Source organism: Mastomys coucha, unplaced genomic scaffold (genome assembly GCF_008632895.1).
Source record: "Mastomys coucha isolate ucsf_1 unplaced genomic scaffold, UCSF_Mcou_1 pScaffold5, whole genome shotgun sequence".
NCBI lineage: Eukaryota > Metazoa > Chordata > Mammalia > Rodentia > Muridae > Mastomys > Mastomys coucha.
Genome location: NW_022196911.1, coordinates 85,693,922 through 85,719,781, shown reverse-complemented (window position 1 = coordinate 85,719,781; position 25,860 = coordinate 85,693,922). Strand labels below are relative to the sequence as shown.

Sequence of the window (25,860 nt, the reverse complement as noted above, 5' to 3'; positions counted from 1 at the left end):
TATATATATATACATATGTATATATGTATATATATATTATAACATATGTAGTATATGTATTATATTATATTATATATAGTATATCTATCTTAAAAGCTAACATCCATATATAAGAGAAAATATACAATATTTGCCCAATTTTGTGTCTGGCTTACCTCAATAGGGATGAATTTTTTTCTAACTCTATCCATTTAACTAGCAGATATTTACTGAGTACGTCTTATGTACTGACTATTATACTTGTATCTCTGAACAGGTCTTTCCAAATACAGCTTTTGTTTACATTTACCTACCACATAGTTCTGCATAGGCATGGAAGGCTCCCAAGCTCCTTTCTTATCAGACTGTATGATAACTACAAGTTTTGTCCAAATAAATATTTAAAGGCAGCTTATGCACTGGACCCGGCAGCAAGAAGCTTCAAGTTTGAATAGAGAAGAAGTGACTGCTGACCAAGATTGCTAGTGAGCTGTTTCAACGTCAGCCATTGATAAATATAGCGTGGAAATAAAAGAAATCTCGTTATTAAACTCTTATATGGCTCAAACACTCCTGTGACTGCATTTTGCATTAGTTTGCTTTTCTGCCACTGTGAGAAACAGCACAAGCAAAAGCTCCACAGGGAGGGAAGGGTTCACTTCATCTTACACTTCCAAGTAAGATGGAAGCCCATCACTAAGGGAAGTCAGGGCAGCAACTCAAGGCAGGAACCTGGAAGCAGGAACTTAAGCAGGCACTGTGGAGGAGCACTGCCTCCTAGCTTACTCTCCAGGATCACATTTAGCCACATTCCTTACACCTCCCAGGACCACTCACCTAGAGGAGGCAGTGCTCACAATGGGCTTGGACCTCCCATATAAATGATGGAGGTATCGTCTCAGTTGAGGTTTCCTCTTTTCAGGTGACTGTGTAGTCTGTCAAGGTAGCAAAACAAACAACAGCAAAACCCAAGCAACCGACACAACATTATTGTCATATCTGAGCAGTGTGTAGAATCTGACCAGAGGGTAAACAAGACTAGATAGGTCCTAAAGATGTTTAAAGATCTTTGACATCTTGCTTCTTTCTGTCTGCAGCACGGTGTCATGGAAGCCCATATTAGAAGGGCATTTATACCGAAATGGTAAACTCCAACGACATGTGTGTGTGTGTGTGTGTGTGTGTGTGTGTGTGTGTAGGTCCACCATTGCTCCTCTTGCTAAAGTGAGAAGTGGAGTAGAGAGAGAATGAGATAAGTGTAGAAGTTTGAGACTGAGTCTCAGCCTTGCTCTGAAAAACCAAGACTCAAAGAAATTGAGAATGAACACTTCCAGGGTTGTCATGAGAACTACAGAAACGGACACATGTAAAAATAATGGCTTACAACATCTCTAAGTACTAAGCAGGGGAAAGGGAGCTAAGTGATAATATCCTATCTCATGCTCTTAAGTCTCAGCCTTAGACTTCGGTGGGACATCCCATGGTGCATGTCCTGCTTTATCATGTTCTTTGCTCCCTGGAGAAAAGTGGGGTTTGTCTCAAAGAAATGTCTCCTATTGAGGTTATTAAGAGAATATGTAGACTTGTAATGCCATATGCTTCTTTCAAAGTAGATGTGCAAAATTCAAAATACAATGATGCTTTCAAACAAGAAGCATAGGAGACTGAAGCAGGCAGGATTTTAGCAGACAAGGAGTATGTTAGACTTTGTAAATCCAATATATTATTTATCCTTGGTAGTGAAAGAGACATTTGTAGGTTGGGGCTAAGAACTGTACAAGGGTGAAGCCAACCTGATGGATTCTATTTTCCAAGCAGAGAGCCTTGCTTTGTCTCCCCACTAGAAAAGTTAATTTTTATCAGACAAGAACCCTGTCATGCTTTTGAGCTACCAAATCATAAATCTCCTTCCCCCCCATGTGATAATAGTTTTTCTTGTCACCTTTCTTGATAACTCAGAGTAATTGCTATGACATATGGCTTTGTTCTGTCTCTCCCAGCTGCAGCCCCTTCTGTCTTCTGTAGGTCCCGGGTAGAGACAGAGGTGCTCTGCTTGTCCATGTATGTTCATCTGAAGAGCAGAGGATCTGTTACCAAGAACGTGACATCCTCATGAAACCAGAGGAGCCACAGAGCAGCAATGAAATCTGAGAACCAGTGGCCCCTCCTTCCCCAAACTCACCAGCAACTGGCTTCTGGTTCATGTATAACATTCTCTTTTCCTGAAGAAAATCACCTCTATCCAATCATAGAGCTGAAAACATTTCCATACATGTTTCACTGGCCACATAAAACCATATTCCAGATCTGATGTTTCTCAGCAGATCAGTGGACTAACTTTAATGAAAACTAGCAGACTGGGCTAGGGAAATGTGCCAGCCATTTTATAATGCTTGCCTTATAAACATGAGGACCAAGTTCTATCCTTAAATCACTATTTAAAGTATATGTGTAGTGGTGTGCACTTGCAATCCCAGCTAGGGAAGCAGATAGGCAGATGGTTAGGATTTAGTCGACAACCAGCCTAGCTTAACTGGTAAGCTCCCGGTCCCATTGAAAGACTGCATATCCAGCCTCAGGACTTGTCTGCTAGTTGTCTTCCCATCAATCCAGTGGGTAAAGGGTAAAGAATCATGAACTTCTCCTTTTGACACTCAGTGGTCTTTTCTATCTCCATTTGGTGTTGATTGGCTGATATAAACATACATGTCATTCATGTGGAAGACAAAATAGATCAATATGCCGAAGTCAGATGCAATGGTAACTGCCTAGGCTTTCAGGACATCCGAGGCTGTCCTATGGCTTCCACAAACAGGAACACATGCACAGAAGTGCACAGGCACACATGTGCATCTGCATGCATGGACACACATACACAAATACATACATACAAACACACACAAACAAAAAACTGACATATATGAATTCTTAATTAATTGAAATTAATAGAATTCTTAATTAATTGGAATTGAGTGAAAGGTCATTTTGTCTAGAAACACTAGAGGGACAATGACCTGGAGGGAACTTGGTAAGTGCAACTTTATGCTGTCCTTTATTTCCTATGAAGAATGCGCTCAGAACAGAAGCTAGGGAAATCTCTTACCCACTCCAAGCTCCTGAAATGTCATAGAAAGCAATGGGAAAATTAACCAAGAGTCTAAAACTCCCAATATAGGTCCTGAAAACTCAATAAGTTGAGTGGTTATTAAACTGCTTTTGTGAGCCTCATCTCCATGGGAGTCCCATTCCTTAAGATGTGTCTAATTGTCATCTGGTTAAATTGTACATGAATTACATAATGTTGACTTAGAATAATAGATATGTGATTGCTCTGCATCTATGCAGAGATGGATAGTCATTTGAACCTATACACTCTGCTATCTGCAAAGTATAATATATAAATAAGATGAACTGCAAAGATAAATATAAGACACAAAAATTCATACTGTCTCCAGGAATAGACAGGCAGCAGGAATTGAACTTGATGGGGGAAAAGAGGACATACTTTTGGGTGGGTAAGAAGGGAATGAATCTTGGAGAAGTTAGAGGAAAAATGACTATGGTCAAAACATAGTACATGAATTTCTCAAGGAGCTAATCATTCAAGAGCATACTGTGTTACTAGTTATCAAGTATGGCAAGCCACAGACAAATGCATGAAAAGAAGGTCAAATAAAAAAAGAAGGGTCTGTAATTCAAATGGTAAAAGAAGAAGAAGGGGAGGAGAAGGACAAGGACAAGGAGGATGAGGAAAAGAAGGAGAAATGGAGGAAGGGAAAGGCAGGTACTGAATCTTTGGCAGTCCCAACCCTATTCTTAGCTCACAGTTGCTCTGGATAACCATGTACATCATTCTTGACTGTTGGTCTTTTACAATTAAAGTTATAGCTTGACATGTTAGAATTTGATAGGTTTCCTTTAACAATATTTTAAGCAATGATTTTTGGCATTATGGTTAAATTGCAATGATTTATTTCCAGTTTTGATAGCTTAATATGAGAAGATATTAAGTCAAATGATTCAATATTAAATTGTTTAATTATTCCAGGTGCCCATTTCTGAAAAAAAATATCTACACTGAAAGTAATCAACTAAAATTTATTAAGTTCTTCTTTTGTTTTAATCATTGGGTTAAGAAGTTTGCATTGCATTGGAAAAATGGCTCCGTGGTTTAGAGCACTGGCTGCTTTCCCAGAGCACTGGGATTGGATTCCCAGCCCCCACACAGCAGCTGCCAACAGCCTGTAACTCCAGTTCCAGGGACCTGGTGCCCTCTTCTAGCCTCCTAGGGCACTACACACACACACCCATGTGATGCCTGTGGGCAAATCATCCATAAATACAACATTTTTAAGAAGAGAGATTGCATGGATGATCTCACGTAGCTCATAGACTTAAACAGATGAGGGCAGTGAATTCTGAGGCAAGACTCAAGGCATGGAAGTCTTGATATTAATTTTGGACCTTATTCTCCATGATAAAATAGTTCCTCACACCAGATCTGTTCAGACACATTTCATCTCTGTATCCTATATAACCATGGTATGTATACATCATTTTCATAGTCTAATACTAACAGCTGGGGTAGGAGAGAATAAATGTCAAGATGGGAGGTCACCATCAGCAAAGAATTATAAACGTCATTTCCAGTCCTCTCTTTATAGTTCCTTCACTATCTTTTGTATACAATGAATAGGATCTGAGACCCAAACCTCCTTTCTTTATGATGAACAAAAATAAGAACCTTTTATCTTACAAACACGAAGGGAAACAAGATAGAAGGCCATAGTTGTGCTTCATGGTCACTGTTGGTTTGGCACGACCCCATTCTAGCATCTTTCTTGCCATGACAGGTAATGTTTTCTTGAATCAGGCGTCTTCCCTCCCCCAACAATTTCTTCTTACTCTTCAAGAGTCAGGTTAAAGGTCACAAGGGCCCAAAGAGTTACTCCTAAATCTTTACCTTAACTGAGGGCCACTGCTGCTGTTCTAACAAAATAACATCACCATTGTCTGTGTGCTTGGATGTGTCCCATACTAAGACACATATTCCTTTAAGATAAAAATGGAGTTTTTCCTACTGTCTGTACATTTAACCAGAGTGGCAATAGATAATCCATTAATTAGTTAATTAATTAATTGATTGATTTGATCTTGACCAGGTGAGTTGTACATGCTTGTTGTTGACATCAACTCCTTTAAAGTTAGCTAGTCTACACCACTGTGTAGAATTCATTCACCCTCATGCAGAAGAACAGAATAAACTCAAACCTGGAAGACATAAGCACTAAACCCATCCTCTTCTTTATAAAACTGTCAGTGAAGTGGAGAGCTTCTCTCAAGGTCTCCTAGATGTTCAGGGACAGAACTGGGACAGAGCCTAGCGTGTCTGTCTAAGCCAGATGTCTTTGGCATCTCACCAGCTCTTTCCCCATGGAGGCTTCTAGTATTCTACCCCGAGAGGACAGCATGTTCTTCCCAATAGAACTTAAGAGATCCTCAAAATGCTAAGGGAAATGTCAAAAATGAAAAAAAAAAAAAAAGCAAACTTTATTTTTCTCACATACTGCTTGAAACAGCTTGCAGAGTCTCTGGTCACTTGCTGTGTTCAGCCACCACTCCTAAGGCATGTTCCAAAAATTCAATTATTCCAGAGGATTGCTTACTTTCTCTCAAATAATTTTGTACACAAAGAACATTTGAAAAGCTTTAAAGGCAACTTCTTCTATCTGCACGAATAGTCAAGGACAGCTGTCATAAGCCAAACTCTCATTTCAGCCACAACATTGATTTCCAATAAATCTATTCAAAGGAATAAAGTGGCTGTTCTCTTTCATGAAACACACCCACAACTTACAAAGTATTTTGTTGATAGAAACGTCCATGAGCGATGAAGCCACTGAAATGTAGCAGACATCCCAACGTGCACTAGAAAATGAAAATGTTACATTGGTAGGCAGAAGTAAATCCATATGGTTCATACCTCACTTAAGGTTGGTACCTTAGAAAGAATAAAGGGTGTGTGGCTAGAGATTTGCACTGGTACCAACTCTAGCTGCAGGCATGGGAGTTAGTTAATCTAGTCATACTCATATGTTCATGAAACATCCAATGAATGTCTACTTAGAACAGACTCACTTCTAGGTACTGAGTAAGCAGTTGTGAGAGAAAAAGAGAGAAAAAAAGCTCCATTGGGTAGGGAATATAACCAAGTGGTTAGGGTGCTTGCCTAGCATGTGTAAGTCTCTAAGTTTAACTCCCAGCACCAAAAGTAAGTAAGTAAGTAAGTAAGTAAGTAAGTAAGTAAGTAAGTAAATAAGTAAGTAAATAGCTACTCCTATTGCACTCACCTTTGCATAAAGGGAGTCTTTGGAAGTGAATAGAAAAACTAAATAGCATATTGCATGTCATTTGGTCATTGATATTATGGAGAAAAATACAATTAAGGAGAGGACGTATTGCAGAAAGAAGTATTTTATAAAATGTTTTTTCTGTGTCTGTGTGTGCTCACAAGCTATCACACGCATGTATGCAGAGGTATATGTGGGTGCATACAAGGTGGCCAGAAGAGAGCATCAAATGCCTTAGATCTGGAGATTACTGGCTTTTGGGTGGTACCTGGCTTGCCACACAAGCTGTGAGTGCTGGAATTCAATCTCTGGTCTTCATGATGGTACAGCAAGTGCTCAACTTCTCAGCCAGCTCCCTAAGAGATGCCACAAAGACAACAGTTTTAAAGAGCAACTAGGGAAAGGCTATGTTATCATTAATCTCTAACATTTATTGAGCCTGGCAAACAGCAGATACTTTGCTCAGTATTTGACAAGCACTTCTGAAATGGTCCTTTTCTTGCTTTGGGATCTTCTTGAGACTTTCTGAGTTCTTTGTGGGAATGAGAGTACTGGCTATTGTTTCTTCTTCCCTTGCATATTTTCTCCTCCTCATCTACAGAGATCTTTATAGAGAGGCTATCTCCTCATCAGCCTCTCAAGGCAGACACTGTATGTGCTGTCTCTGGTCTACATGTTCTGCACTTGTTTCCCACACTGATTTGCTGAGAGAGCTATCTGGACACTGACCCATGTTTTCTATCCCACATGCTTTATGGTATGGGTTAAAAATTTGTGGAGCTTGCTAAGTCATTTGCCAACCTTTGGATTAGCTTCATGGAAAAATATATCAATATGGTAGATATTCCTGAAAGAGCAACTAGTATTTATTCTAGGGCTGAGCTTTCTTCTGATGCTTCCAGAAGAGATATCAGTTATGACCAGCCATGAATGTTAACATTTTCTGCTCCCTCAGAGCATAAACATTGTATCTCCTCAGACATAAACATTATAGATTGTGTTTTCATTTGAACACATTCTCTTTTTTGTTTGGAGATGAAGCTAAGTTTCTCTGCCAAAACTCCCCTTGTCAAAATCTGTCAATCATGACAAGCCCCAAACCACCATTCGTACCTCTCTGAGAAAAGCATCAGAAATCAGTACCTTTTTCTCACTGGGTAATTATGATCATCCCGTGGCTCTGATCCCAATATCTAAGGAACAGATATCCCAGAATTCTTACCTACTTGAGACGTGGAAATGAGGGTTGCCCTACATTTAAAGAGCATCCACATTTGTTTTCTCTGAGGAAGCAATTAATAACAACGTTGGAATGATCTCAAAGTTTGATAATAAGTTTTTATTAGGATTTCATTAAAAGAGGAAGATTCCTCAGCATGATCAAACAATGTAGCAGTGTGAGTGCAGTTTACATATTTTAGCAGACGCCCAATAGATAATACACATTAAGGAAGCTTTTCATGCCCCCTCTTCTTGCAGCTATCCTAGGGGCTAAGTAGTGGCATCACTGATGTGCAGGTGAAACAAAGTTTCAGAGATGACAAAGACCCTGTCCAAATCCACACAGCTAATAATTGATGGACACATCTGATGTCCCAAGTCCATAAAGACTTATAAATCCTGGTCTAGCATTAACTTTTACTTCTAACCACCAAATTCTGTTACCTCTTTACTGATTTTAACCATGAAAAACAAATGAAGCCTGCCATGCTAACATTCTGGGGTGCTTATGTGACTTTACTTGGAGCCATTCTGGATGCTATAAGTTCATAAATAATGTCATTCTCACTTGGTTAGGCTGCTAGGGCCAACAGGAGACAGATGATCTCCCGCTTTGTAGAGTATCATTGTAAGCTGATGTGCTACTTCATAGTGTTGGGTTGCCATCCCCTGGAGTGCTTTGATGCGATCGGTTGTCAGGTTCAGGTCTGTTGTTTCTCTTACCAGAATCCCAGCCACTGGAAGACAGCCCCAAAGCCCTGCCTGTGTTAGGGGAGCAATCGAACTCAGATAATGACATAAACGAGCCGGTGTTCATCTGGGGAATCTCAGACAAAGCAGCCCAGAGGAAAAGCATCTCTGCTGGTGAAGGTTCATTTCGTTTACAACAGGAGAAGCAGCAGCCGCTGGTGCACAGACCCGGGAGAGGTAAAGGAAGGCTGAGACTGCCGCATGTGAGTAGCGCTTATTTTCTGCAGCTAGGAATAGGATGCTGGGAGGGGGCTTAGCTGGGAGGGGTGTGTGTGTGTATGTTTGGGTCGCCGCCGCTTTTCCTGTGGCTTGGAGTGGAAGTGATTCTTTACACAATCACCAAGTGCATTTGGGATCTAAGCCCCTCTTCCAGAGGAGGCAACGGACTGTGCCCACACGCACTTACATTTTCTGCATCTGTGGATTATAAAACATATAAACAGCAGCAAGTGGCGAAGGGTTTCTCTTTGTTTTCTTATTTTTCTGTGGTGGGCTGCAAGGCAGGAAAGCACCTCAGCCCTGAAGAGCTCTCAGAGCAGAAAGATTCCCCCAAGGGGGGCTCTTTCCCAAGTTTCTGGTGGTACAGATGTGGATCGCTATGTCTTGGCCACACAGTTGCTTCTCTGGGAGAGGGAATTACATGCTTCCCACTGGGAAAGGGTAAGGGCTACTTTCTATCTCCAGTCTTTGGCTTAAGTCCTTCGGAGTAAGCAGCACCAATGCAGTTTAACCTGGCACTTGGCATCTTTAAAGGAGTTCACTGAGCACAATCCAGGCTGGGAAAGCGTTGGTCTGTTAGCCGGGGCAAACGTGCGGGTCTCGGCATCAGTGTGGTTTTAAACTTTATAAAGTTTGCGATTGCTTTGTTTTAAAACCAAGCCCTGGAGTTTTCTACCTGTTAACACTGAATGTATGTTGAAGTAGGAAGGATACAGAGGAGGAGGAGGTTTTGCTTTCAAGCGCTTGCGCAGCAGGTTCTCTCAGCAGGATGAGCTTGTGTGCACCTGTGGGTAATGGTGACTACAGGTGCTCTGTACGATAGGTTCCAGTCATAAACTTGCTTGTGGTTAAGTGTCTAAAGACATGGTGCACACGTGGACACACACTCACAACATGCATGCTCACACGTTCCCCACACACATGCATGTGCACCTATCATACATGCATATCCATGTCCACACAGACACACACACCCCAGACCACATCATGCACATGCATCCACAATACACATAGGCACACATGCATGCACGCGCGCGCGCGCACACACACACACACACACACACACGCACACACACACACCACCCCTACTTCTCCCTGTCATTCTTTTTTTTTTTTTTTTTTTTTTTTTTTTTTTTTTTGTGGCGGGTCAGTGTATGGTGTTGAGGAGCTAAGGAATCTGCAGAAAAAGCAAACTAGCCCATCATCCCCAGGAGAAGAAAAGGAGGAAAGAGTGGGAGAAAGGGAGGGGCTCTTTGCATGTCCTAGGAATTGGCTTCCAGCAGCTGTGCATAATAAGGGAGAAGAATCCCAAGCACTTCACACTGAGGCTTGGCTGGGAAGAGAGATTCCAGCCAGCAGCTTGGGTTCACAACTGTGTGCCAGCACCCAGGAGGGTCAGGGCCCCTGCTCCCAAGTTGCTATGGGGTGTGCAATGAAATAAGAGCCAGGGCAGGGAATGGGAGGAAAGAGCCATCTGTTTTCTGTAGGGGAAGCTTTCCCCCACAAGGCAGCACCATAGGACATTCTCAAAGCATGACACACCAGGTGTAGCTGCAGGTGAGGCTGTTCAGAACTGGCACCGAAGAGCAGGAGAGCTCAAGCAGCCATCTGAGTGGAAAGGACTCAATATTTGTGGCTGTCAGAATATCAGGAGCCGTGATCCATAGCATCGTGGTGTCATGCCTGCCCAGACGACCTGGGCTCTAATGTCAGCAACCTAGAAAAAGATAAAGGAATGGGGCAAGATCAACAGCCTGGTGTCTGTGCTTTGTTGGTGCTTTTTTTTTTTTTTTTTTTTTTTTTTTTTTCATTAGTGGTAGGTAATGGTGCACTGTAGAAACATTACAAAATATTTCCATGAGACTTTTTCTAAACCTCAACCTCTTAGCCCTTGTGATTTTTCTGTCTTTTCCTCCAGTGCATCTCTGACACAAGGGTAGCCGCGGCCTCATCGGGCTCACTCTTGCCTCTACAGCAGCACTATTCTGTGCTCCATTCTTGTCTTCTAGTGCCACTCTCACAGGGATGGTTAATTACAGCTGGAGTCACTGAATTAATCCCTTAAGTAGATACACTATATAGGCTGTTTAGCAACTGTTGGACATTTACATTGTTTCCAGCTTGTCTGTAACTGTTATGTGCTGTTATGAATAGTACTGTGACAGACACATTTTACTTCCCCCCCCCCCCCAAAAAAAAACCTGGGAAAATGAAGTCTTCATATCAGAATGGGCTTTTCATGCTTATGGACATGTTCTCTGAGTCCCTTTTCCACTGTCCAAAACCATCTTCTAAAAAAACCATCAATTTGTCTGGAGCCTTATGCATACAGATTCCATCTTTTTCCCCCTGAGTGAGGATCCATGAAAAGATACTGGCTGTGTTTTTAAAGATCATGCTTAACTTCTGGAACAGACAGGGCCACACTGCATAGGACAAGCCCGTAGCTTCTCAGGTTTTCCTCCTGTGAGAACGAATGCTCAATAGTTTTTACTTCCAAGCTTGATAGAAGGTAAAGAACCTGACATCTCAGGGGGGTAGCCAGCCTGGCATAGTCTTTAGACTCTGCCTTTCTTCCAACCTCAACAAAGGCAACATAAAGGTAACTCACTTCTTGAATTTGAGGCTGATGCCCTGACAAAATGGGACTAGAGTACTTGGGAAGGTGAGGGCTGGTCAAGCTTATTGGAGGTTAAAAAAAAAAATAGAAAGAGACAAGAACACATTCTGTAGTTTCTACTTCTGTGTAGACTTCATCCAAAGTTGTAGGCTTTGATGATGGGGTCAGGGGAACCATGGTCACTCTGTTCTACCAAGTAAGAACTGTGGGATACTACAGTTCCTACTTCAGTAAAGACAATGCTATCAACTACATTTTTTTTTCATTTTTCTTTGCTTGTGTCTGACAAGTTAAGGGATTATTCTGTGTTTTCCTGGCCTGGGTAGCTCGCCATAAATTGTTTCAGTGCTAATCTCTTTGTTCACTCAATGATTATTTGCACAAAGGCCAAGGCTTGCCAGTGGGGACCTCGCTTGCCGCTCAGCATGCATTTAGTCACCCTGACCTATGTAGGGAGAAATAGCAGAGTCCCGGGAGGAAGATTTTCCTTCTAGAGTCAAGCAGATCAATGAGATCCTTTCTTTCTTTTATTTTTTTTTTCAGGGCTTATTGACTTTTCTCAGTCAGCAAGGATTTAGTGTTGCTTCACCAAACTAGGAGGCACTGGAGGTCATAGGCAGATCTGAGTGTGAGGGTAGCTGTTACTTCCACAGACTAATAGGCTTTGGAGAAATAGCATGCCTGGGATGTGTCTGATAGAGCAAACATGTGTCCTCTAAGGAGAGGAGGAGACACTCTCAAGCTATAGCCTAAGTATTTAAACAAGAGCTTACTGAAAACTTTCCATGCGGTAGTAACCCTCAATCACTACTATCTTGCTGTGTTTATTAAGTCTAATTTTTCTACAATATTATATCCAGTAGGACAGAAATAGTTCCTGCTTTATCTGCTGCTGCACCAGGAACCTTTCCCAAAGTGATGACAGAGCCTACCTGCTCCAGGGTCTGCTGTGCACTGAGCCATGCCTAGGTGGTTGATCTACATTATTTGGTTTCTCCTCATAGTGACCCTGTATGGTTGGCCTTCCTGCCAGTCCCCTCCCATAGCTTTAAAGATTAAGGGATGAGTGGGTCATTCTGGAGTGTATATGGGGCCTTATGCTTTGAGGGCAAGGGAAGAAGGGAGAAACGTAGAAGAGGAGTCTTAGATGAAGGACACTTGGAAGTCAAAGGACCACAATTTGAGCTTGCTACTGAGTCTGTGTTCTGAATCCCTTTGCCACTGACACATAGGCTGAAAGAAGGATGGAAATCTAAAAGAACACTGAGTCTCTGCTGTATCTCCAAACCATAACAGCAACGGTGATAAGGATGCTGTTGATGATAGCCGTTGCCAGTGACCTACACTACTTATGATTATGATAAGCCAAGCTTCATGCGGTTCTGATTTAATCCTTGCCATGGCCTTAGGAGACAGAGAGTCACTCTCCTCATCTTTTAGTATCAAAGTAAGGAAAGCTCTGTGATGTCAGTCATCAGGCCCCAGATCACAGAGCTCATTGTGATGTGGATAGCCTCTGGCAGCACTTTGCTGATGCATCAGGAGACTGGGGTTGCAAGCAAGGCCAGGAGAATAGTAAGCAAAGGACCAAGCAGCTCAGCTCAAGGGCTCCCTCTGACCCCTGAAGAGTTCTGGGGTATCATGTACATCAACCTGAGACTATTCTTGCTTTTGTCTCAAAAGCAAGTTCCTCAAGGAAGGGCTTGGGGGAAAAGAAATGTCACCATTGGCCCTGTCATGCGTAAACTGACAAGGAAAAAGAAATGCCTAAGGGAAGCACCAGTCCCTGTGTCCTTGTCCGCTGTGCTGGGCCTGCCCTTCCCTATAGGATAGCTGCCAACCATATGTTATTATTGAGCACTTGGAACACAGCCAGATCAAATTGGGGTGTTCCATTAAGTGTGAAATTACACAGTAGACTTTAACAGCTTAATGTGAGAAAAAAAAAAAAGAAAAGAAAATCAAATATCTCAGTAGATTTCTGGTTGCATAAGTAAAGTACACTATTAACATTGGTGTTACTGCTTCATTTTATGTTCCAGAAAGCCATAATAAAATACACAGAGCATGAGATGGCATCACCTCAAGTGTCTTAGCGGTATTGTTGGGTGGTAGTGAGCACACGTGCATTGCATTGAGAACAATCTTCTGAACTCTTCGTCTTGGAAAGTCACAGCTCTGTACACATTGAACTCCTCCTTACCCCTCCCTCCCTACCCCTCCGCCTTGGGCAACTGACTTTTTGCTTCTAAACGTTTAACTATTCTGGGTAACTCAATTGAGTGGGATTGCACTGAATTGGTGTTTCTGTTGCTTTGCTGTTTTTGCTTAGCACAAGTCTGTCATGGGTCATAGGTCATCCGGGATGCTGTATATATCTGAATGTTCCTAGTTTCTGAGACAGAATATAGTACCACTGTATGAATGTATAATATGTGTTTATTCATTTCTGCACCCATGAATACATGGTCTATTTCCACCTCCTATTTTTTTTTTTTTTTTTTTTTTTTTTTTTTTTTTTTTTTACCTTTCTTGAATGTGGCTTCTACAATATTTAAACTTCCATAAGTGTCTCCCACTTAAGGTCGACATTATATCTCTACTAAGCAGTGTTGTTCTAAACTAGTGATTCTCAACCTGTGAGTTGCGACCCCTTTGGGGGTCAGATATCACATATCCTAGATATCAGATATTTACATTAAGATTCTTAACAGTAGCAAAATTGCAACGTTAGGGTAGTAGTGAAATAACGGTATGATTGGAGTCACCACAATGTAAGGAGCTGTATTAAAGGGTCTCAGCATTAGGAAGGTTGAGAACCACTGTTCTAAACTTTACTCTTTTTCAATTCCCTCTCGTCATTCTTCTATCATCAGACACAAGACTTGACAGCCCTCATGCTACCTCGATTCTCTTGTTTCCCTTCCCTAAAACCTGAGCCGAAAACCTTAACTCTGATCAAGCTCCCCCGTTTATTAAGACCCACGAAAGACTGTCATGCTTAGCAACATAGTTTCTGTGATTAAATGAAAGTGTGACATTTCTCAAGAGGAATATTCCCTTTCTTCATAATATATCAGGAGTGGGCCCAATAAAGTGAAACCAAGAAGGAAAGGCTTTTGAAGCTATTTAATTTTCAATTAAAAAAAAAAGTCAACAGCTGTACTCAGCTTGTGGGTTGTGAGTGAATGTCGTTAACCCTCCAAGCAAGGAAGAATGTAAAAGCAATAAAGAAAAAATTCAGATTAGGGATCTACATTAGCTTTCCATTTCTGAAATCAATTTTTTCTGGAAGATCTTTGGGAATCTAGGTATTTTAAGTCAGTATCTTTGAAATTTCTCAACACTTACAGACAGGCTAAAACCTCAGCCTTCCTGTAACATCTACAACCTTTCGGCTTCCTGATTTTTTGTTCCTCCATCTTCCCCTGTAAACTTTCCCCTTACGGTGAATAGGGTGCCTTATTGGTCTCCAAATGAGCAATGTGCTCTCTTGACTTCCAGCCTTGACCTTGATCTTATATAAACTTTGGAGATTCCATCCCGCCTTTACATCCCTGCTGCAAACTTACTCATCTTTTAAGACACTGTGCAAAGATTCTCTTCTAAGCATCCCTGGAACCCAGTATCCACTGGACATGGCCAGCCAGCCCCATAAGAGACATGGTGGCCCATTCTAGGAAGTATGAAAGAGAAGTGATTCTCCTCTACCATCTCACAGCTTAGCCTTTCCCTCCCATTAACTGAAGCAATTTGGAGACCAGAAGGTGTGAGTATATATAGAGGTCATTCTTAGAGGTCCTACCTGGGAGACAGAGAAGGTAGAAAAGTTGGAAGGATGGAGACCATCTAGTACCAGACTGGAGCCTATCTTTAGAAATATCCCATTTCTACAACAGAACTATTATACTATAAGATAACTTTTACTGCCTTATCATATGGATTCCTATTACTTAATAATATAGTCAAGACAGTAGGCTTTCTGAAGATCATATACCCTTCTTCTCATTCATGTCTATTTTTAACATTTATCAAAATACCTGGTACAGAAGTAGGTATTTGATAAATATGGAGGGAAGCCGTATCTTCTTTAATCACTTGCTTCTTTCAAAATCTCATTTGGAACCTCGGTAGCCTATCATAATTCTAGAATAGCAATGTCTCCAAGAGTTGATCATAGAGAATTGATCTCCCTCATCTTCCACTCAGAGAAGAAAATAAAACAAACAAACAAACAAAAAAGATTCAACTAATGATTCTCAGTTTCTTGTGATGCTATACTCAGTGGGACATTAAGTCACAATTGAGAATCTTGAATGTTAGTGACAGGAATCAGCAATAAATTAGATCAATCATGAAAATGAGTGAGTTCTGAGGGTTGTTTGAGTACAAGCCAGGCAGCAGCAATTTTTATATGCATAGAATGTCATGTGCCTTTTCTTGTGACCTCTTTAATTGCAATTTTATATCAAAAAATGTAGTTCAGAGAGACAGACTAGGAGGCTTAATGCTTTGAATCTGAAATGATAGGGGACTAAAAGTTGGGGACTAAGGAATGCCATGAACATAATAGAAAGTCAAGGATAAAAAGTTTGAAGGAGGGGCAGTTTAAAGTAGACTTTGATACTGCTATGGCTGTCCTGTGGACAAAGTCTTCATGCGCTAACAGGACTGGCCACCTCCCCAAACCAGTGAGTGTTATGTGTCTATTTCTTAGGAAGTGAAGATAGCGGAAGTCTAATTAGACTTAGGAAATTAGAGAAAGTTACTAGGCTCAGAAAGTTCAAAGGTTCATGAAGGCTCTTCCCAGTGTTATATAAGCATATATAATAGCTGCTTGGTGTGCGTGTGGGGGATATTCTTTAGTGGAATTACCTGCTCGTTATACAGGAAACTCTAAGGCTATCACTTTTGTAAGTCATCACCCGTGCTGTGGTAGGGTGAGCATTTTGGTGCTGTTGGGTTGCCCTATATGGCTATAAGCAATGCTCTTGTAAGTAACTCCAATAAACTCAGAGGCTTACCAAGCTAGATTTGGGTGAAATTGTTTCCTTTATCCATAAGCAGTGTACTAAGTGTACTATCTGGGGTGAATGGATATCTGTCCATATGTCTGCAGGAAAAGCCACAGAACAGTGAGTGAGGGGGCATCTCTGAACTACGGTGATATGACTTGGATTTCCTCACTCTAATGGGTTAATTTTTTTTACTTAGAGTTTAGAGGTGATGGTAACTTCCTAGGATTAGCATAACTAATTACCACAAACCAGACGGCTTGACACCCTACATTTAACTGAGCAAGGGCAATTTACCAATAGCTACACGGCTGATGAATGTGACCATTATCTGCCTGCAGCTCTTTGGGGGAGAGGTGGTGGCCTCATGAGCCCAGTCATCAGTCCAGGCTGGAATGTTGAATGAAGGGTCCAGTCTTGTAGGTTACCATAGCTGACATGAGTTCAGGAGTGCAAGGGTCATGTCATATCCAAAAGGGAGTGTTCTGCGACACTGCTCACGACCTTTCAGCTCCTACCTTCTTTCTGCCTCTTCTTCTCTGAGCCTTAGAGGATGTGATAAAGATATTCTACCTGTGTGCAGCTAGCTCAGCATTCAAGAAGTCAGTTATTCTTATCACTCCGACTCACTTAACACTTACTTTGTATTCACTGCTGCCTGGTTGGAAAAAAAAAAAAACCTTCTTGGACTAAGTCTAAAAATAGCACTAAATCAATAAGTATAAATAAAGACTTACAGGGAACACTGACAAAACGTCTATTTAACAAACGCATGAGTGATGGGTTTCTCTCTAGGGACTGTGACCTCCCTAGCTGTGGATATTGGAATTGATTGTGACAGTATCAGGTATAATCTATTCCAGCTAGAGGGCTTCAAATATAATAAAGAAGAATTGTCTACCCCCATAACACTTAATGGTCATGCCGCTATTGTGCCAGTAGGAACAGCTTGCCTGGAAGGTTGGTGCAACTTCCCACTCATGCTCGTGTAAGCAACATTAATTAAATGAAATGGATCACAATAAAAGAACTTGAAAGTTTAAGGGAGATTTGTTGGAAATCATAAGGGGCTTGGAGACAGTGGAGAAGGAGTTGAGGGACTAACAGAGGATAATGGGGTGATTATTATAAAGACTAGAATATACGTATGAAATCGTGTGAGGATAAAGGAAACACAAATTTATTCCTCCCCTGGTCCAGAAGTCATAACCCCCAAAGGAGGTGCCGGAAGGACTACTTAAGCCTGTAGAGGAGGAGATTCTATGAGAAAATCTGTGTTTGCTTCTTCAAGCAAGGCTGGCTCTAGACCTTCCCTTGGCTTGGGGCTATACCATGCATTTAAAAAGCATGGAACTATTTCATCCATGTCTTCTCTTACTTTACATATACAATACTTGCAATGTCCTGGGCTTAACTTTACTCATCCTTACGTCAGGAGTCACATCTCTGACCAACTTAGTAATGCAAGGACTGGAGACCATGGATATTAATCAATGGGCACAGGGTCTGACATATACTGGCCATATATACATCAGTTTTATCATGAAAATATAGCATATCTGAAAATGGATGACAAGACCAGAGGGAAGGTGAGGGACACAAGCAGTGGACAAATCCCAGAAAATATCTCTTACCTAGTGTGTCCTGATGATGAAAAGGAGAATATTGTGGTGGTGAGAAGACCGATCTCTCCTTCACACACACACACACACACACACACACACACACACACACACACACACGGTGGGGAAGAGGGAGGTGTCAAAGACAGAGAACCAGAGACCATAAGATTTTAAGGGCATTCTCCTCAATGATATTTTCCTCAAGTAAGTTCTGCCTCCTGAGTTTACTTCACTTCCCCAAAGTCCACTCAGCTGCGGATCTATGGATGGATAGATTCATAAGTGAGGTTTGACCTTTCATCTCCATTTACTTCTGAACACTGCTGCACATGAGACTTTGGGAGGTGTATCAGATATAAATACAACAAGCATTTTCATGTTAATGGTCCTATGGTACTTAGCACATACATGGCAAGGTACATTCACCATTTATATTTAGCTATCGAACATCCATGCTCTAAAATAAGACTCCAGGGTGACTAGTTTTAATTTTCAACTTGACACAGTGTAGAGTCACTTGGGAAGAGAGTCTCAGGGGAGAGTTGTCTAGATCCCTGTGGGCATGTCGGTGGAAAAATGTCTGGATTATGTTCATGACTTAGGGAGACCCTGCCTACTGTGGGTGACAGCAACAGAAACAAGGCCAAAATGATCCCCTTACCGATTAAGCATTCATTTCCCATTTCTCTGGCCCCCAGTCACTAACAACTTGCTTCCTGTTCATATCGAACTTACCTGTTCTAGATCTTCCTTGTAGACAGATTCACATATATGATCTTTTGTGTCTGGCTTCTTTCTTAACATAGTGTTTGCCGCCCACTCTGTAGCATGAATCCATTCCATAGTATTCCTTTTATGGATGAATCACTGTGTAGGTATATGTCAGTTTATAAAGCCAGTTGTCTGATGATACACATATGTGGTTTTGTTTGTTTACTTGTTTGGTTGGTTGGTTATTGTGCATTTGAGGATATTCATGTAGAGATTTGTTTAAGAACTTGCTTCTATTTCTATTGCGTGTACACCAAGGGGTCAAATTGCTCAATTGGAATTGCTGGGCCATATGAGAGTTCTAGGTTTAACTTTTGGAAGAACTGCCAAACTTTTCATCCTGGTTTTGAACCAGGCCAATGTTGATCTCAGTGCAGATATTCCCCCAATGAGACTGGATATTAGACTTCCACAGTGGGTTGTTAGTGGTGATTAGCAACCTTCGTACCTCTGAGCAACCTGTCCTCTGGATTTAGCATACAAAAATTTTAGTATCAGGTAAGAGGAGAAACTGATTGCACAGGCAACTCTATTCTCTTGTCTCTTGATGGCTATCAATTCACCATGCAGTGGGAGGGCCACAGGGATGATCTGCTGGGACACAGGCGATTCTGGCGCAGGATTGATGAGTCTCCATTTCAGGAAATTGCCACAGGGTATAAGTCCCCTCTGATACCCCACAAACCCCATACAGTTAATGTCGTACTAGCTCCCCTCATGGTTCTCTGGACTCTACAGGGAACTGAGGACAATGGCTTTGGGTTGGAAAGAGGAATTCACTGGAGAGATGCATAGGAGTGGCAGCTTTTGGGACAGGCACTGACAGCTGGTTCAGATTCCATAGGGCTGCGCCACTCCGCTAGCCTGAGAAAACACGAGAAATTCCAACTATGGCATGATATCATCCGTGCTTTAGTCGCATTTGTTCTTAAACCATAGCTTTAATTGCTGTTCCATCAGATCCTGTTTCTTCTTTCACCAGGAAAAATGGAATCTTTGAAATTCCCACGAAAACACATTCAATTGCCATTTCTGTTCCAACTTCAAGACAAAAACCATCCTTAATAATGAAAACAAAGCTGTTATTGGCAAAGCAAACTCAAGTGTTTCTTGCAAAATCAAGAAAGGGAACTAGCAGCCTTAGAAGAGAGCAGGCAGCCACACAGGCTGTGTACAAACATGCCAAGAGTCCACCACCTTTTTTTTTTTTACAGAGCATTGTCATATGCTAATCCATGTTCCAACAGCCTTATCAGGTAGGCAGATGAAGCGCTAGTAGATCTCAACTCTGTAGAGGAACCTCTCCAGATTCCAAAGGAATTGTAAAGGCTGGAGGCTCAGAGGCAAAGGGCAAGCTTAGAGGGTGGCAGGCTCCAGGTGTCATGTTTTCCACCAAAAAGGGGAAGAGCATGGAACTAATTCAGGTCCATAAATCTAGAGAGAGGCAGAACCATAAACAGAGCCTTGATAAACTCATGGTATATGTGAAAGAAGTAATGATTGTTCAAGGTGCTAGGAATCTACAGTTGAGCTGTTTGAATTATGACTTCACCAGGGGCAAGCCATGTAACCACAAGCAAGTTATTTAACCTCCTGCTTCATTTCTCTCCTCTGTATAATGGGGATAATGATACTTGACTCATAAGATCAGTGTGTATAAAAAGTGAAATCATATAGGGGAAGCATCTTGCCTGCTATCAGTCGCATGCATTCCAAGGACAAAACAAGCAAACATAACACAACAGCACAACCAAGTAGTCTCTCATCCTATGCTAGCAGAGCATGGGAACAGATTCCAGAAAAATCTGATTCCATCACTTCTTTTAAGTCTTACTCTTTTTCCCCAAAATGTTTTAAATGGCACATCCTCCTGATCAGCCTTATTCCAAATGAGAAGATATTATCCCTGACATAAGAACAACAGGGGTTCTTAGAGATGAGGGAACGCTTTGCAGTCAGAGGGGTACAAAGACTCGATGTTCATTACTTAATTGGGATAAACATTCATTTATACATACAGCTGTCAGGAAGCAAAGCCTGATCAAAGGCCCATTAGTCACAAGGCTGGCTCTGAGAAGGGCCACTTAGTTAAGGCAGTGAATTCAACATGAAAGGAAAGAGGGGCTGGAACACTGCAGCCTGGCACATTGTGCATTAGTGGTTATTTTGGTCCTATTTCCCCAAGCTTTCTCCCACAGAGATTAACCGATATTCTAAAGGCTGACCGTAGCAAGCATCAAATGTAGGCTGGGCCAAGTGGTATCTCTTCATCCCCCCTGCCACATTTTTAAATTGAACAAACTTGAGAACAAGACTGATACGCTAAACAGTTTTGATGAATCTCACAGCAAATGTGGGTCCTCAAAGTCAGAATAAATCACTTATGCCATCCAAGGGCAGTCCAGAGTTGACTTGCCCCACATTGCTTACTACCTACACTTACTATAGAATTTGTCAGATTGTAAGAAGGTCAATTGGTCTGGAAATCCTGTACCTCGATGTCCCATCCCAACAGCACTTGCTCTTTAGCACAGAATTGTCATCTGTAACAATGATCTGTAACGTTGATGTAATCTATCATCTAACATTGATCTAATGTATCATCTGTAACATTGAAGATAACACTTAACAGGCTAGGACCAGTGTGGGCTGCACATTAGGAATTTTTCTCAGCACCCATCCAGCACCAGGTGCTGCTGCTGCAATGAAGAGAGAGGCAGCAGAAATGCAGAGAGAGAGAGAGAGAAAGAGAGAGAGAGAGAGACACAGAGAGAGAAACGATTTCATTTATATTTTTCCCGTTTTTGTCAGCACACTGCTGTTATGCAAGCATGTGGCCCATTTGCATAATCTGCTAGTTTAGTGGATAAACTGACAGTGTATTATTTAATTGCCTTCAGTGTGTGGCAAAGATATAATTGCCATTATTATAATTGTTCTCATTTACTAAATACCTATGATGGAGATGCCACTTGGGGACAACAGAGGACAACGATTAAGACCACCAACTCTGAGTCCACATTGGGAGCATTTGGGTCCTGACTCTGTTCCTCATTAGCTCTTGATTTCTTTAGACAGGAGCTTCTCCATCTGCAGAATGGGGTGGCAACAGAGGCCTGCAGTTTGCAATCTTGTTAGACTAAATGAAGTTGAATGTGCAATGTTATTGGGACAGTATTTGGTACAGTGAAATGAAACATATTTATTATCAGTACATTAATTATAAAAAAATGAGTAATTTGGTGGGAGAAAGCAAGACAAGAAAAGAGTAAAATCACCCTGGCCAAATATCACCAGGTAACTCTTCTCTTCTGTATATCACCAACTTTCTGTTTTGCAAATAAGAATTTCATCAACACCATGGTAGAGCCTGGATTCCCGAGGCAGTTCTAAAGTTGGAATATTATAAGTCAAACCAAACAACATGATCTTTGTTACTATTTTGTATTCATAGGGCATCTCTGTTTTTTTTTTAATATGAAAGTAAAATTCTGATCTAACATAGATATAGAGGAATAACCAAGCAGGGCTACTCAAGAAGCAGGACCTGGCTGGTCAAACTAGGTCTCTAGATATAAGGCTTTGAACGTTATACTAGCTTCTGGTTCCAATGTTTTTGCTGGCTGCCAAAAGTAAGCTTTACATTTTGTCTGTTGGCCTTGGTCCTGAACTGAGAAAGGGCTAGCTCCCTGCATAGAACAGGTGGGCAGGCCCATTCTATTATGAACCCTAGGGTTGATAATTGTGGCCACTGAGAGTGGAGCAACCTTTGAATCATCTCTGCCGTGACTTCTTCCTGAAAGGAAAAGGGAATGGGACAACCAAGAGCCTGGGATGGAAAGGAAAGGAACGGTCACGTTGAACCTTTCATAAACGGGCACCGTGGACTTGGCCAGTGCCAGGGGAATGTAGCTGCAATCTGCAAGTCTAACCCAAACCCATCTTCCCAGACTTGAAGTCCTGGGCCTTTTCCAGCCTCCTCTTAAGGAGTTCTCATTTTGTCTTCGCTGTAGCCCTGCACACATGTACTTACCTGTATGTGATTTTTTTTTTTTTTTAAGCCAGGGCTCCTAAATCTTGTTGTCTCTATATTTTGGCTTATTTTGTGCAACATTTTAAAAAAACCCTTAGTTCGTTGGCATCCTTGACAAATAACTTAAGTGCTGATCTACTTTTTAACAGAGGAGCCAGATTTTTGGGTGTTCTGGAACCTAAAATATTCTGGTAATAACAGCTACACTTTGTCTTCTAGTGTAGTATTTACTACACTTGACAGCTTCTTGGGTTTTCTGAACCAAGGAGATATAGGCTATGACTCGCCCATTAAATACAAGCCAGGTACTTTGCAAACACCCAACTGAATAAATCATCCTGTTTAGGTTTTACAACCACCTCCAGGAAACAGTCATTATTGCTATTTTACAGAGAAATTTGAGCCTGAGTCCTAGCCATCGTGTTGATTTGTGGTGATTTTAGGTTATGTTATATTCTTCTAAAGAGTGCTGCTTTTCAACACGCAATACAACTGCTTAGAGTCAAATTGCATATTTTTCAACCTGTGATATATGGGGCCTAAAAAGTAGTCTCAGTTCAGTTCTTCTTCCTCTTTTTTTTCCCCATGAGCAAGACTGTTTTCCATCGTCTGTACACATATGTGGCTGAGGGATCAATTAGAGGTCAAGGCAGAGTTAACATGTCCAACTCAGGGGCCCCTTTCTTTTGCCGTTATTTCTGGGCATCAGGCTTCACTTTGGGGACATATAGCTAGCTACCTTTAATACTGTCTCTGATTCTCCTGGCCAGTAAGTTACCAAGTCTTCTCCAGAAGCTACATGGGATGTCACACTCCTTGAGGACTGAGCTAATTACTGTTCCTACTGCTGTGACAAGACAGCAGGTAAAAGCAATGAGATCAAGAATGGATTGATCTGAACTATTGTTTGCAGGGGTTTCAGTCTGTCTTCGCAGGGGAGACTCTATCCATAATGATAGGAGCATGGGGCTTGTTAATATTGCAGCAGTCAGCAAGCAGAGAGCAGGAAGGAGCCAGAAGCTAGTATACCCTTCAAAACCTTGCACCTAGAGACCTAGTTTGACCAGCCAGGCCCTGTCTCATACAAGTGCCACAACTTCTCATAAAGCAGCACCACATGCTGGGGACCAGGTGTTCAAATGCATGAGCCTGGAGGATCATGATTCATGCATACAGATCGCAACACAGAACTACATGTATGAAAATTGGGGGGGGGTGTCATTTTCTTAGAGAAGGCACAGCTAACACAATGTTCCTTTCTCCCCATCCATGTCCTCCAAAGAGGACACATAACAAATGTTTTGGAAATCTTATGCCTATCAAAGGTACGATCATTGCTGGGCAGTGGTGGCGCACGCCTTTAATCCCAGCACTTGGGAGGCAGAGGCAGGCGGATTTCTGAGTTCGAGGCCAGTCTGGTCTACAGAGTGAGTTCCAGGACAGCCAGGGATATACAGAGAAACCTGTCTTGAAAAACTAAAAAAAAAAAAAAAAAAAAAAAAAAAAAGCTATGATCATACCAGTTGGAGGAGAGAGAGTTTTAGCATGACCAAGGAAATGGATGTTCTCTCAGAGTTCCTTATGGGCCTAGAAGTAAAGAGAGTCATGGAGGAAGGTCAGATCATTCTTTTAACTGCTGCCAAGAGGGCATGGATTCTATCTGTGAAACAAGAGCCAGACAACTTGTTGTTGTTGTTGTTGTTATAAGAATCGCGTGGAATGGGAATGTAAATTAGTTGGTTCAGTGCCTTCTTAACATGTTTGAAGCCCTGGGTCTGACACCCAGCACTGGATAAATTTACATGGTGACATAGATTATAATACGACATATGGGAGATAGAAGCAGGAGGATCATAAGTTCAAGGTCATCCATAGCTATATGGCCTAAGGTCTGCCTGGGTTATATGAGGAGGATGAGAGGGAGGAAGGAACGTAGAGAGGAATAAGAGAGAGAAGAAGAGGAAGACAGAAACAAGAGGAACACAGTGAGGGAGATGGAGGAAGAAGAGGATGGGGGAGGAGGAAGGGTGGGAAGGGAGGGAAAGAGGAGATTTGATAAGGGACACAGGAGGAGTGATCTCCCTGAGGGGGTTCCTTGATGCCAGAGAGAGGTAGACAGGGATGTCACTTAAGAGCTAAGTGGCCTTGGAAGCCCCTCCATCAGCAAAACTCACTCAAAATTTGCCACCCCAGTTTAAAAAGATGGACCTGTTCTGTCCGGCTTCCCACTGTGCAGACCCCAACAAGGTACAGAGCCAATAACCAAAGCCAAAATTAGCATCACTCAAGCCAGTGCCAGAGGACAGCACCAGCAGTGGCAGAGAAATAGCCACATGCCAGCTGATGGCATGAGCTGCCAGAGACTGACCCTGCCCTATTCAGCCTCCCAAGCCAGTCACTGTGACAAGAGATGCCAAAATAGAAAGGGACAAGAAGACAGGGGAGGGGGGAGACCAATGTGACAGGTATTGTAAGAATGAAATTGCAGACCAGACATTGTCTGTGATATTTAATAATCAGGACAGGGCCTGAATAAAAGAAAAAATGAGAAAGTCACAAAAAGAAGATGACTTCTCTAGACAGACAGATAGAGAGTCCAGGTCAGTAAAGGGATGCACAGTGCTGAAGGTACAGTGGGCTGTGTGCCAGAACACAGCAGGCAAGTGGTAACTCCCTGTTTATACCTCCTACATGAACAAAAGTCTGGATCCAGGTACTTTCAGCCTATGCAAACGTAACCTCTGTAAGATGAGACACCCTGGAAAGGCTAAATGTAACTAAGAGAGCATCAGAACATACTTACTCAGTGTATAAGTGTGCGTGTGTGTGTGTGTGTCTCTGTGTGTGTGTCTGTGTGTGTGTCTGTGTGTGTGTCTGTATGTGTGTGCGTGTGTGTGTGTGTGTGTCTGTGTATGTGTGTGTGTGTGTCTGTGTGTATGTGTGTGTGAACGCGCGCGCATGCTTGCATGCAAGCCTGTGTAGTGTGTGTATGAATAATGTAAGCCTGTAAGCCAGAAGAAAGGGGAAAATTGGCAAATCACAAGAGTAGATGCCCCACATGTCTAAGAAATAATATTCAAAAGACCAAGTTTTGCAGACTGATTAAAATCCAAAATAAAGTAAATACATTCCTTGCATTATCAGGCTAACAAAAGTAAAAAGAATATTCTTTTTAAAAAAATTATTATTTTATGTGTATTTGTATTTTATGTGCATTCAGGTATGTATACTGTGTGCATGCCTAATAGCCATGGAAGCCAAAAGAAGGCCTCAGATCCCT

General features: G+C 41.8%; 1 protein-coding gene across 1 annotated transcript in view; it reads left to right on the top strand.

The window, feature by feature from the left end:
• The first annotated feature begins 8,256 nt into the window (after window positions 1–8,256).
• Window positions 8,257–25,860, top strand: part of Ankfn1 (ankyrin repeat and fibronectin type III domain containing 1) — a 407,382-nt gene continuing 389,778 nt past the window's right edge. The window contains exon 1 of the mRNA XM_031350944.1: window positions 8,257–8,503. The gene's annotated coding sequence lies outside the window, so the exon portion shown is untranslated. The remainder of the gene's footprint in view (window positions 8,504–25,860) is intronic.